Here is a 15,287-nt window from a genome sequence, read left to right on the forward strand (position 1 = left end):
CTCTTTCAGCAATAAAACCCCCACCTGTTTCAGCCAAAGATCATACAATACACAGAACAGAGCACAGTCATTTAATAGGCAGCTTCTGCTTAAAATATAAATGCATTTCTTGCACAAATACACATTATTCTAGCTCTGCTGTGAAAAGTTTGACTGCTAGTGTTCTCACTTATTTCAGTTGTACTCCAAACAGCAGCACCTACTTCACAGAAAATGTATGCTTTTCCCTACTTTGCCATCTGAAATAAGGCACAAAAAAATCTGGCCAAAATATTTGCCAACTTAATGAAAGGACTTAAAAAAAGACGTCATTTAGTATACACAGTACATTAAAGCACATTGTAAGTCAAGTGCACCTCTGACTCAGCTGTAAAACACAAATCAAAAGAAAATTATAAACATGAAAAGGTAAAGTAACTTGCTTTGCATGACACGTAAGAAATCCAGCTATTTTTGTGATCACTTATCTGCCTTCACAGGTTGATTTTCTTTGCTGTTCTTCCAAAACTCAGTCAACATCAGTTTCTATTATACAGACTTCAGTGTCTTTTGTCTCCACACTGTCTTAAGTCTTCACAGCATGTTGGCTTTTTGCATTGAATGGCAAAATATTTAACTGAAAAAACATTACTTATGTAATTAAAGACTGAAATCAACATGACATGGTTCCTACCTGAATCTCTATCTTCTGAACCAGTTAGTTTTCAACTTTAAAATCATTATTTGAATGAACACATTTATGAACAAATATACTGCCTCTAGACACTAATGGACAAACATGCAATAGAGTGATTGTACAAGATTTTTAAGAGTGAACTTCTGCACATATCTTTTCCTTTCGGCTGATGAAAGACATGCAGAAGTAAACTAATTATATTTAAAAAGTTAAGGGGAAGTTCATAGTTGGAATACCTTTAGTGCCTCCAAATAAATTCATCTATGAAATAATCTCCAACTGAAATTATGATTTATCTAAGATGGAAAAATTTTAGTCAAGTCCAAACCAAAAATTGTTATGTGCAATACAAGATTCAACCCACCCAAGTCAATGGCCGGATGAATGTTATAAATGCCCACATGGTTAGCCAGTGCCAAGTCCAACCATCAGCAGTACTATGCCTCCCACAGAGGCAAAAGCAGATGCTATTGAAGAAAAACTAGAAGCCTAACAATTTGTGCAGTTTGATTCAAATTTTTCATCCTGGAAGTGGCACACAAGCACTACCCTTTATTTCTTCTGCTTTCCCAGTTGCTAAAAGGACCTTTCCTCCAATCCCAGAGCAAGAAAAAATCTTTATAACCTTTCATGTGGAGTTCTGTTAAAGGCAATTGAAAAAATACTGATTGGATTACTGTTACCGCACAGTTTTGTCACCCTTCTGCAATTCCAGCAGGTTAATGAGTCAGGATTTTCCTTTACAAAAGCCACATTAATGCTTCCCCAATAAAACTGTGTTGATTTGTGATTAGTGGTAGTTCTCTCTACAGCACTTTTTTTTTTTTTTTGCTTGTTTGCTTTTGGTTGGTTTTTTTTTTTTCACTTTTTCCCTTTCACCCTCTTTTTCCTGAAGACTGACTACCATCTTCAAAGTATGGAAGCAGCCACGTTACTGCAGCTCCCTCTGGAGCCCATTCCGTAGATAGGAGTTATAGTGTCAACCTGCCAGTCCATTGGCTGTTAACAGTTAGGTTAGAGTAATTTCATACTTTAGTTTCTTCACACCTCTGTGAGTGAAGAATATTAACTTCAATATATTTACAAGCAACTAGTCCACTTGACCTCATAATTGCTGTACAGATACTTCAAATAGGTCTAATGGCTTTGATCTATCTGCTGCAAAGCATACACAAGTTGTTGGCATCTTCATCTTCCATTTAGCATGGAAACATACAAACAGCATGGTTTGGATTGAAAGACATCTTAATGATCATCGAATATGAAATATTGACCAAGGAAAAGACTGTTCTTTTAGGCCTTGTAAACCCAGTGTATCATTTTACACTGTTATCATTAAGCAAACCTATGAACTTCCTTATTGTCTTCTTTTTCACTCTATTTAAGCAAAATTTTGCAAGGTATTTGAGATGGTCTCTCATCTCTTTCTTGACAAAGGTTTGAGATCTGAATTGAAAATTAGATAAGGTGTCTGTAAAATTGGCTGAACTGTTAGGTTGAAGAGGTGATGACCTGTCATATGGAGTACAACTTGTAACTAGCAATTAAAAGCTTTCCTCAGGGATCCATTATAGAGCCAATACTGTTTACTGTCTTTATTAACAACCTCAAAGAAATGCTAGAGTGCCTTACAGCAATCTGAGGGAAGCAACTCAGTAGAGGGCTGGACCACTGCTCACTGAGATTTCATAGGAAGAAAAAAATTGGCTGATGGGAACTTTATGAAGTTCACTTAAGACAAAGTCCCCTTAGAAAAACTTTGAAAGAGGACATGCTAAAAGACCAATTGGCTCAAAAGCAGCTTGGCAGGAAAAAATTCTCTCCTTTGAACCAATATGACGAGCACTAGCAATGACATGACTTTGTGGTGAAGGCTAACTACATGCTAGCTGTATAGGCAAGAGTCAGTAATCAGTTTACAGAATTGATTCTACTCAGCGCTTCTGAGATGGCACATGTGGCTGTATCTTGCTTCATGCTCCTTCAAGAAAGACACTTACGTAAATACATTAAGTGTAGCAAAGGGGCATCACAATGGCCAGAGGTTATCCATATGTTTTATGATGACAGGATGAAAGAAAAGTTCTGACTATCAATACCTGCTTCCTTCTATGCTGAAAAGAATTCCTTTATTCCAGGACCATTCTTGGTGCAAGAGGTTATTATCACATCAGTTAGAAAGCAGGACTTATATTTCACTCATGGTCTCATTTAAGGGACTCAGTTCCTCATGGTGAGTTCTTCTTTCTCTTGAGTTGTGGTCTTTGTGGCTGACAGAATAAAATGTCCTATATGTAGAAAATCATACATGTCACTACATACATACATATACTACACCAAACTAACTGAATAAGCTGCATGCCACTGGGGGGACTGCTACCCACATTCTGAGTTTAACTTTCTTGATCTTGGGAAGGTAAAACTGATTTAGCCTGCCTTTTTCAACCAATTACTGTCATCCTATCCTATCCTATCCTATCCTATCCTATCCTATCCTATCCTATCCTATCCTATCCTATCAAGATTTTCCATCCTAATTAATTAGTTAGTTGGTTTCTTTTATTATTTCTAACATCTGAAGCCTGCTAATATACTGTTCACTAACTTTTTAAATTTTGAATGCAAATATTAGGCTGCTCAAGGCAAACATGTTTGCACTGAGCAAATTTCTAAGTGTTTAAGTGATCTGGAAACAGATACCATACTGATTTCTGCTCACACTTTTTTTAATCTAAAGAAAAACACAATAAAACATTTAAACTATTCTAGCTAGAACTTGTAAAAAGAAGAAGAAAAAAGCACTGTATATGCATTATAACAAGACATACACATCTAGTCCAGTTCTCTGAAATTAACCATAAAAGCACCATAGCCTGTACTTTTTGTACAGAGTGGTCTTCTTGAAGAACACAGCTCTTTGCAGAGGCTCTATAATTGGTACATTCCTCAAGAACAAGTGAGCAAGATCACTTGAAAGAAGCATCACAGAAGGCTCAAGTAAGAACTTTCAAAGAAAGAAGTAATGTCAAGGAATTCACAGCAACTGAAGCAGCCACAGAAAGCTGCCAAAGTATAATTCAACACTGAAAGAAATTACTTGTCCTGAAAGAACTCAGCGGCAAAAAAGCAGGGGTGGGGGGAAATACTTGCTTTCCAGTCTTTCATTTTCAGTGTTATTTCCCTCTGTGTCTCAAAAAGACATGCCAACTTAATAGCTAAGAATTGAACTATTTTTCTGAAATTCTCCCTCCCTCTCCAAAAAATAGTGAGTCTGAAGATAAATATCTCAGTGTGTTTTTTTACCCAAAACTGGGATTGCATTTGACAAACTATGTCTGCCCCACCAGATTTTTAAACTATTCACATACAACTCTTTTATGAAGCAGATTAGGTATCTAAAAGCACCTGTGATCCAGTGGCACAGATTCCAGTGACACGAGATGCTTCCCTCATTTACTGAGGGTAAAAGAAGAATTGCCTCTGCCATCCTGCAACTCAAAGGATCAAAACCAAGTTCTGTGTGTGGTGATGAAGACTACTAACCTACTGGAACATTAGAGTCAGAAGAGTGACTCAGAGCAGTGTCAAATTTCAGATTATTATGAACAAGTGTTTCTAAAACTATTTTAGCAGATTAAGCTAATATTTGCTATTATCTTAAGCATATGCTCAGTGGATTAACTGCATCAGTTTCTGCATCATTCACTTGCAATGAACACATCAAACAATGAAAAGAAGAAATGTGTCAGGTCTAGCTCCTAACTGAAAAGGGCATTTCTCTGACCATTGCATTTGATTTAGCAAGTGGTGGGCAAAGGGCATCATGTTTATGTCATCTGAAACCATCCAAGACACAAACTGAGACTGAGAGATAGAGTCCTTTGAGATATTTCAACAATGGGAAACTAGTTTCTGTCTGAAGTGTTATTAAGCTGATTGCAGACCGCAGGCATGGAAATAGAAACTAAAGCTGTGAATATTAGTACTTGCTTTCTCCATATTTTGACAGTAGGAACACTGAGAGTTCATGATGTTTCGAGACTAGGCAAGAAATGCCTTATGTTAATATCCATTTAACTGTTTTTATACAAATTTCCTTCTCCTAGGATTTTCCATGGATTTCACATTTTAAAATTACTATAACTACAAGCTTGATTTAAAAAAGAAAAAAGTATACTTTAAACTTTTTATACTGAATATCAAATAATTTTTTCTTCTAATAAATCCAGTAGTCACTAAGTGAAGTGAAAGAAATTGAAAGTTTATATTGCAGATCAGGTTCTGTACAATTCCTACTTCCAATTATAATATTAAAGTGGCACGAGTATTTAAGCACAAGTTTCTTTCCCAGGAGGGAAATTCAGCAATGAGTGTATTAAGGAACTGCAGGAGAATCATAAACCTACAAAAATTTGAAGTCAACTGTCTGCTTTGGCAAGCAGTAATATCAAACACAGAAGATGCTTTCAGTTTACCCTTTCACAAGTCCCTGAATGGCAATGCATCAGCTGACAAGCAGAGTGCGTTTTAGTTCTCTTCGTCACGCTATATATCTTTTTGCTTGAGAAGGAAATACATACAGCATATGAAATATATAAATTGGAATTTTTTGAGGAGAACAAATTATCTGTCTTTTTAAAGTTGAAATTTTAAAATTCTATAGCTGTATGGTTGTATTTGTGTTATTTCTGTCAGCATGTCATGAACATAATCTCAAAATTATGTCTCCTAAACAGTATTAAAACTCAAACTCCTAAGCATTTTGCAATAAATGAGGAAGAACCAGAAACTAAAGTTTATTTAAAGATGAAACCCCCATACCAAAGGAAGAGTATGCTACTTCTAGGTACACAGGTGTTGCTAAGCAAACCATATACAACATCAGAAAACAGTCAAGTTCTAAATTGAAATACATACAGCAATGTAGAACTCAAAATAAAGTCTATGGTTATCACAAAAGAAAAACAAAGAACTTTTCTAAGGAAAAACTTTTGCTCTGTAGACTCAGAGAAACTAAACCTGTGAACTACAATTCAAGAATGAATGATGGGGTTTGGATACAATGAAATATGCAGGTCAGGAGAAAAGACAAAGCAAATACGTGTGAGTATTAAATGGTCACTTCCAGGTCATAAATTAACATTTTAACACTTTGTCTCTTGACAAAATCAAAGACTACTACTGAATTTTATTGTCTTTGTCACATTTCTGTTGTGTACTCTTCTATTATTTAACTCAACTTTTAAAAATGGAAGTTCCTGGGATGTATTTTAAAATAATAGAGAAATATCAGATACAAGTCTTGCACAAGTGTTTATCAAATACTGTGAACTATTTTGACAATTTACACAATCTTTTTTATTGTTATAGGGATTAGTTGAAACCTTGCAGGGTGTTGAAAAGCCAGAATTCTTTAAATAAGCTTTTATTCATTAATAAATTGATGGAAAAAATAGAAATAAGAAAATAAGTAACCACTGAGTTCAACTTTTATAAAGTTTTGTTAAGTCTAAACTAAGGTAATGCTAACACAGTAAGCCATTTCTAAAAGCTTGCAATGTTGAAATTGCAATTATCACTTGGCCTGTATCTAGATGGAGGTTTTCCCTAAGTTTATTTTGATCACTATGGGTTGTTTTTTAAATTGAAAAGATATAAAACATTTTAAAATCGTGTCAAGCAACTCTTTTCTGATTGCACTGTGGGAGTCTTTACAGTCCTGATTAGTTTATATTTAAGGTTTAGGGAGTCCTAAAGAAGACTGTATAACTGGAAAACGTATCCTGAAAATTTGCAGTAACATACCAAATTTGCCAATAATGAAGGTTATGTAATTATGAGTGACATACATGACTGCAATTTCTTATTTTAGGACTACACTAATCCTATGTCTGTCTACTAGATGAATTGAAAATGGTTTTTGAAATAACTATTCAGCTCCCACACAGACTTTTCAGCTTTTAAAACAATAGGGGGAAAAAAAGAACCAACTTGTTTTGCAATGTAGTTGAAAGAGTAATAAAAACTAGCAGACTGAAAAGCTCCAGAATTTATTACATCTTCCAGAAGAAATGTCTTGCTCTTATTTATACTCACATGTTATACTTTCTAAAAGTGTTGCCAAGTTTAAATGATAGCCCATCAGATGGGGGAAAAGTGACTTAAAGCCATACAAAGTCTAGAAACTAGTGCACTGCTTTTCAGTTTTATGCACACCTGAAACTGCTTAACGGCCTTGAGTCTTCTACAAAAAGAGGTTATCCTGCTTTTAAGTATATTGGGTAGATTTTAGCGTATTTCTTCAGTAAGTCTTTGTCAACAATAAGCATTGTCTTACCTGCTTCCAAAACAAGATGACCTCCTGACAATGTAATCTACTCCAAAGTAGTTTTAAAGATCGCTTTGCTGACAAGAAACAGGGCAGCAGCAATACTAGGTACTCTAGGACTAAGTTGTCAGAGAATAATGTCCAGCTCCAAGGAAAATACACTGAGTCCTTGATTTGAGAGGAATCAGTATTCTAAATAAGCAGGAGTCTACTGGCCTTTCGTAGAAGACTATCAGGATCTTCTAATATGGCAGGTCAGAATTCTAATTGTGATTTTACATCCTAAGAACAACCTCAAAGTCCTTTGTTTACTACAATTAACTTCATGAAAAAAGTAACATTTTCTTACTTGTAACACATATAGAAAATGCACCATCAAGAGCAGGAAAGCATGCAGCATCCTCTTTTATGTACAAATGCTTCATTTTTGTCCTCCAACTATGATTGCTACAGTCTCACCTGACAGTATTAAAACGAGGATATTCAGAAATCAAGAAAGATAAAATCTGTGCAGATAATAGTTTATGGTGGTATTGCATGCATTTTTGAAGGTACTGATCTTGATCCACAATTACAGAATCTGCTGTTTTCAGTATGATACAATAGTCTGGGCTCTATTTTTCACAATATAACACTTTTGATTACTCCTCCGTTTTTTAGGGTTTTTTTGATACTCACCCATTTCGAATATAGGAAGAGGTAGTATATTTAAAACTGTGCTATAGAATCAGTTATGCTAAAATAATTACTTCTAATTTCTCTTAGATTATAGCTAGGCATCAGCAAGAAATTCTTTGTAACAATTGCTTACTTATCAAGTTATTAGAATAGGAGAAATGCTCCCACCATCTGCATATAAGCAGGGCTTCTGCAAAATATACCCTCTTGCTAGAACAAAATAACCTAGTACTCATCATTTTTAATTGTCAGCAGTTCTAAAGATACCATCAGAAGCCCTCACACAGCTCCAAATCTAACCTGCATGTACACACATGCACTTGGGCCTCAATGCATTAAAGAAAAGGTAATTTAGAAAGACAGCCTGAACTATAGCATAAACTTTCTCTCTGCACTTATGAGTTTAAAGGGCTCCTTCCCTCCAGAGTTGCTGACCCTGGGTTAACCCATTGCCAGAAGACTCTAGTTAGTCCTCTAGCAAACAATTGCCTCCTGAGTAATACACATCCCATAAGTCAGCCATTCCTCATCAGCAGCTTTCAGCATTCACAGGTAAGACAAGCAGGAGACTTCTACACTCCCCTGCATACAGATAAAAGGAATTAAGAGAGGAGGCTCATGGCAGTCTAAAATAAACATCCAAACAAACACTAAGACATTTTTCCCATTTGTCCCAGGGAATTTTATCTGGAAAATAAAACCATGCAGAGAATCTAATTTCTAATAGAGCTGAATACATAAGATGGAATAACCCACTGAGGAAACCAACTCCTTCCCAAGGATTACATGTTGTAAAGACTGCAGCAGGATGACTCTTTGGAGAAATAAGCACAACGAACCACAATCTCCTAATGCATATTGTTGCTGGTATGGACAGATATCAGGGGGCTAGTCCAGGAGCTGCTGCAGTCAGGGAAGTCTTCCTCTGAATCCATGAGGTTAACTATTGCCTTTTCAACCATTTTCCTCTAGAGCCATGGAAGACTGTTAAAGACAGGAAAGCCAAATGAAGAAAAAAATCAGACAGAAAGTGCTAACCAAGCTTTGCAAGCTCTTTATCACCATCCTTAAAAAGGGACAGCAGCATTGCTTATTACAGTAACCAAAAAATAAGTTTTAAAGACACCAGGTCAACATAGTGTCAAAGAATTTTTTTCTTATCCAAAGCTTAAGTTAAATAGCCTAATAATCCTTGCAAGAAAAATAGGACAGCAGAAGCAGCTCTGTTTTCTTCCCCACAGAAAAGAAAGGTGCTTGAGAAGACAGGCAGTACATTAACAGAGAAATATCTAGGTAAGCAAAGCTGAACTGCACTTTCTCTTCTTTTGTCTTCTAATTTTTAGAAGGGTAAAAATTTTGCTCCGTAAAACTAGAGTAGAACACACATGCACATTACACATACTTCTGTAAAAAACCCATATAGAAAATATAGGAGGAGGCTGTCAAAAATGGTCTTATATGTCATAATGCAAAATTAATTTTAATTTTCTACTACTCTGAAATTATTTCAAGTCAGAAGAACCAAGACAGGCAGAAACTTTATCCAACTTTTACAGGTGAAATATTACTCTGACAGAAATTTGTCACAGCAAATGATTCTTCCTACAGCATTATGATTCAAGCACATTTGCCTGCAGTAAGGGCAAAATATGCTCTTTTCATAGGTCTGTATATTTATAACGGCCTTGGAAAATGAGAGCAAACCTGGGAGTAGGTGTTTGATATAGACTGTGAGAGAGCTAAGAATGTTACATATGTCTGAGGATAACACCACCAAGGTAAGAGTAAAGCAAAAAGTACTAGCATTACTCCCACTCTGTGATCATTCACACTACCCAGAATGATTTACTGGAATTCCCTTACAGGAAAATATTGTAAACTTAAAGTTTACACTAAGAAACGTATAGTCTTAATTAACCAAGGAAATTAAGTATTTGACTACATAGAGTTGTTGAGCTATCTATCTTACTTGTGCATCCACTTCCCAGAAATGTGTCTTCATCATTCTTGTTTCCCAATTCAATCACTTGTAGGATAGACGAAAATTGCAGGAAGAGATATCTGTTGCTGCTAAGTAAAGCCTCCCAGATTTACAGCCCACATTCAAGAGCAAAAAAAGGATAAAAGCAACTGCCCCCTCAACACTACAATGTCTGTTCACATAACAAAAGAGTGAATAGTGTCATAGTTGTCAAGAGTGCTTTTTGAGATATATTTCAAGTCAACAGTCACTCCAAAGTCAAAGAACTGCTACTGACTAAGATGGTTTCAACATGCAGCATAACCCTTAGTTTGCAAAAGGATGGTAGAAACCCATGCCTAAAATTTTATCTGCCATTTAGTAATCTTTAATTTGTTTCACTGAAGCACAAAATCCAGCTTATTTATCAAGAAGTGTTTAACAAAAATATAAATGTTACACTGTGTGAATTATGTTTATTTATTCGAGTTTGCAGGTTTCCATTCCTTTAAAATAATAAAATAATAATAAAGTAATAATACAAAAAATAATAAAATAATAAAATAAGACTATCAGAACAGCCTCATAAACAGTGTTTGTACCTGTTGTTAGCTCAAAACAGATTGAAACTCAAGAGCCAAGACTGGGGTACCACCGCCATCAATATAACTCAGAGAAGAGGGTACGTCACCCATCATATGAATATCAAGAGAATTTTGTTGTTGTATCAGTTCTCTTAACTTTTATAAACCTCATATCACAATACACTAAAGTCTCTTGCCTACAGCCTGCTGTTAATGTGGAGCTGGTTTCCAATAATGCAAAGTAAGGATAAAAATAAACTTCTTATTTTATTTCTTCCACTGAAGTATTTGAGTTTTAGGAAAATTTTGATGATTCCATGTTTATACTCACATGATTGCGTTTGGAAAAATGCAAATACAACAATAATTCTTAGAAAATGCATTCTGAATTCCTTAGAAATTAGAAAAAGATCGCATTAAGATAGGCTAAACTTTTGCATGTATATGCATATTCTGCCTCATACAACAAAAGAGGACTAAGTAGTTCATCACAAAAATCATGCTGGGTCATAATAACGGTCCACTAAGCACCACATTTGACTTTCTAGAATTACAAAACAGTTCACTTTAGGAAAGAGTTCAAGAGATAAAGCAAGAATACATGAACAATGTTAAATAACTTTCATTGTAAAGTATTCTTTTATATTATAAAATACAAAATAATATTTTAAAATTATAAAATAATTTACTATTTATATTATTCAGCACTCTCTGAAATAAATGTTTCTACATTTTTTCAAAGTTCAGTTGTTGAAGTTCCATATGGTATTATGAAAGCTGAGATACATGGAATCATGAAAATTTATGATGTCCCTTCCAAAATCAGTACTATGCAAAGGCAAGTGGCAAATTAGCACTGTATGTTCAATTAATCTTGCCAGAATGTACCAAGCACTTCTACCTTTCTTTTACCAGAAATGCCAGAACTTCACAGAAGGTACTGTAGAGAAACTTTATTTTCATTACTTGCTCCTTATTCTCTTAAAATAGCAATCTGACATGTTAGCAGCAATCAGTGTGCTTTGGTATTACTGACTGTAGGTTCACAGGCTTCTTCTATGAACATTCTATACAGTTCAATATGACACACTTAGTAGTTCTTTGTTTTTATACGTGCATGCATATCTGTAAGTCTAATAAATCAGACATTTCCACCTAAATACTGAAGACCTTTTTTCTAGGCCAGACAGAGGGATGAGAAAAAGACAGTTCTTCTGCAGGCAGTATGGTTACCACCTGTACAACAATCCGTTTCTAAACCAAATAATCAACAGAAATCACTCTGATCCAACAGCAAGGCAAGCAATAGCTCTGTGCAAGCAACAATACAAAGGGAAGCCAGCACAGAGTCCTTTAACTTTCTCCACCACCTCTCTGCTATTTTTGTTCCTGATAATGCCCAAATTCTATCATTAATGCAACTTTAATTCTGCATTTATCTGCTTCTATATTATGAAAAAAATGTTTAGCAGCATGACTCATGTTTTTAATATGACACAATTCCATCGCATATGAGAAGGCACTGAAGTACAAGACAAGACATGTCTGATTAAATATGAAGGAACAAAGGAAAAACACAAACACATCTGACATAAAAGACCACACTACAACCTCAAATTTGTCTGTTAGCTAGGATGCAGGAAATTACAAGATCTGGTGGACACAGGTAAGAAATGTTCTAAAGACAAGCTTAACAATAAAAAAGCATCAATCTCCTTATCCTTCATGGAACCCTCTCAGTGAAAAACAGTTGACAGAGTGCTTGGTGAAAATGTAACTGGAAGCTTCCTAGAAAAAAAACTAATTCACTTCAAATAAAGGGCCATTTTGTTCATTATGTAAAAGCCCCTAGATGAGTTCATGTGGCATCTACAGTTCTGACTTTGGTCCTTTAAAATATCTTATAGAAACTTTACTCTATATTGCACCAAATACTTCTGATTTATTACATTTTAATTTATTTGTAGTGCAGTATTTCTTGTTCTCACACTTGAGCCTGACTGTCATTTTCACTGAGCAATACTCAGTCCAGTCAGTAAGCATACACTTTGTCAAAACCCTCAGAAGAGCCATAAGATTAGCTGCAGAACTTAGGTTAGAATTGCTTTCAGTAGAATGAAAGCTGGTATTTCAGATTTTTATCTATTCCAACCTAAACAAACACATGCACATCATCATTTGAACTATATATGCCTTTGAACTACAGAATTACTAACTGTAGAAAAAAGTAACCAAACGCCCTGAACTATTAAACTCAAGTAATTATTAGTAAGATGTCTGCTCTGTCCCAGCACTCCTAAAATTGATAACCAGAAAGATTACTTTACAGAGAAAACACACAGGTCAGAAGGACTATATGCTGCAGGAGACACTTTTTAACACTGATGTAGTGTGAATGCACTTTGTTACAAATTAATCTGCTACATGCCATACATATTGAGTGAAATACAGAAAAAATTGCTGGGGTATTTGGATGTTTCACAAAACAACAGAGGTTTAAAAATAAAAGTCTTTGGTGACCAGGCATCTCCCACTGCCTGAAAGGGTCAAAGTTATCAAAATCGCATTTTTCAGCAGGTGCTCTAGTTAAAGAACCAGGGAGGTAACACACATTCAAGAAGTAAGGGAACTAATACAGCCTATGTTGGTGGTTTTTACTGGTAGCATTCCAGCACACTTAATTCAGCTTTTCTCCATCATACCCATTCTGACAGCTAGAAAGGCAAGAGGCATCACATGGTGCTGCTGGTACTAAGACAGGCTCCTGTCAACTAGTTGGTCACATACCTCTGCACCAGATACACAACAGTTGCTTTCACTCCATAGGAATAAGCAAAGCAGAAACCATTAGGTCTTGTTTTCCTAAAAAAGGAAAGCTTATCAGAAATGTTTATTAAATAGCTGCTACAGCAGAGGAAGGATACGACTGAGCTTGTAGTGATTCCATATGCTTTGAAGACCCAGAGCACACCTCCTATAATGGATGACATGCACAACTACAAAATACTCATAGAGACAACAAATTTCCAGCTAGCTATGAAAATGATAATTTATGTCATCATGTCTAATGCTGAAGAATGTTCATTGTCAAATACTTGAGTGTTGCTGGTATCTATTACAAGGTTGCCTAAAAATAATACAGAATGAAAGATGTAAAATTGTAAAGATTCCACAACAGTTTATATCCAATCATCTATAAGTTTCCAAAGTTTGTACATTAAGGCCAAAGGGACAGGGTATCCCCATGCCCCAGCTAACTAACTTTTGATACAGAAATGCAAAAAAGGTTTAAATTAGCCAGCTTGCAATCAGGCAGCAGAACAATTGGATGTGCAGCGAAGCAGTTCTGTGGAGTGTGACCTGTGAGTCCTTCAGGTCAGCAAGCTGTCCATGAGCCAGCAGTGCATCCTGGTGGCGCATTAGGAAGAGCAGCGCCAGCAGGTTGAGGAAGGTGATCCTGCCTCTCTATTCAGCCTTGGTGAGGCACATCTGGAGTGCTGTGTCCGTTCCTGGGTTCCTCACTAGAAGGGAGTCATGGAGCCCCTGGAGTGGGTCCAGTGAAGGGCTAAAACCATGATTAATGTATGTGCATATTAAAGATATTTTACATCATTGCTCCATCCCTCAGAAGATGAGAGAGAAATTAATTCTTACAGATTAAATGCATAAACAAGCAACAACAAAAAATCCTACTTTCTATACACTCACTCTTTGGTTTAGAGAGAGAGAAATTTTACCTATTTAGGTAAAATTAATATTAAAATTAATAGGTAAAATAAAACTAGTCTAGTTAGAACTACTTAAACCAAAATAAAATCCCTACACAGACACTCTTCTTTAAGCAATGGTGCATTGGTTTTGGTTTATGTATGTTCTTCATCAACTTAAGAAAACAATCAGTAGGCTTTATCCAACTAAGTGCAAAAGCTATGGGCTAACCTGATTTACTTATACTGCCTGTAACATTACACATATAAGTAACTGATACAACTCCATAGATCATGTCCTTTAACCACAGAATTTAAAAAACAATAGAATCAATATAAAGAAGCTCTATCCACTTATCTAAAATTGCAATAAATTTAGTATTGACTTTCTTAAGAAAATGAGCTGAAATCCTGAAATGATGACTTCCTTCAACAAATTAAAGACTGCCATTATTAGAGAAAGACAGATATAAACCCCACAATTATGCACTCATTTCTTCCTTACTTCAACAGTAAGTGGCATTGCCCATAAGGAACAAACAGCAGCTCAATCCACACACAGAGTTCACCTTAATTAACACAATGCTGTACTGGCTTCTTACTAAATCCTTACTATGCAGACTTTTATGAATCCATTTTGTCTTATAAATCCTGTATCCTGAAGAGCTCAACTGTCTGCTCATGACACCTCACCACAGTCTAGTCAAGGTCAATGATCTGCAACATAAAAGAAATAAGGGTGTTCCCATATATGTGACTGCACAGGAACTCTAGAAAAGCAGTCCAACTGTACCAACCTTCAGGGTGTGCACAATATATAAGCATGGCTTTGTGTGAAAAAAGAGGCTTGTGTAATTGCTCTTGAATTACTATTGCCTGTGGTGAATGTGTTTACTAGTGAGGGGAAGGGAACTACATGTACATGGGCAAGAAAGTGTTCTTTCCTACATAAAAAAAAAAAAGAAAACCCACAAAATAATCACATGTGATAATTTGTTGTTATAGCTTCAAAACAGAAAAAAAAAAGTGACAATGAAGTGACAAGAACAGGCACACACTTTTAACTGGCAGATATAAGAATACCCCATGTAACACAGCTACTGGCAACACTGCCTATAATACACCAATGGACATTATGGTCAACACAAGGACTTACACAGAACAAAACAATTTGCTGCTGTTGAAATTCTGTGATAGCAGCCTTCATGGTATTGCCACAAAATGGGCTTATATTGTGATCCATTGGGAAAACACTTTTTTTTTAATGCTGACAAAAACAAAGTCTGAATAAAACTTTCTATGATGTCTTGATTCTTAAATTAAAACAAAAAATCACAGTCACTTACAGAAAGTG

At 35.6% G+C, this 15,287-nt stretch overlaps 1 protein-coding gene across 1 annotated transcript in view; it reads right to left on the reverse strand.

The window, feature by feature from the left end:
• The window catches only part of CNTLN (centlein), a 178,819-nt gene that overhangs the window by 71,552 nt on the left and 91,980 nt on the right, over nucleotides 1-15,287 (reverse strand).

This window comes from Geospiza fortis, unplaced genomic scaffold (assembly GCF_000277835.1).
Source record: "Geospiza fortis unplaced genomic scaffold, GeoFor_1.0 scaffold12, whole genome shotgun sequence".
Lineage (NCBI taxonomy): Eukaryota > Metazoa > Chordata > Aves > Passeriformes > Thraupidae > Geospiza > Geospiza fortis.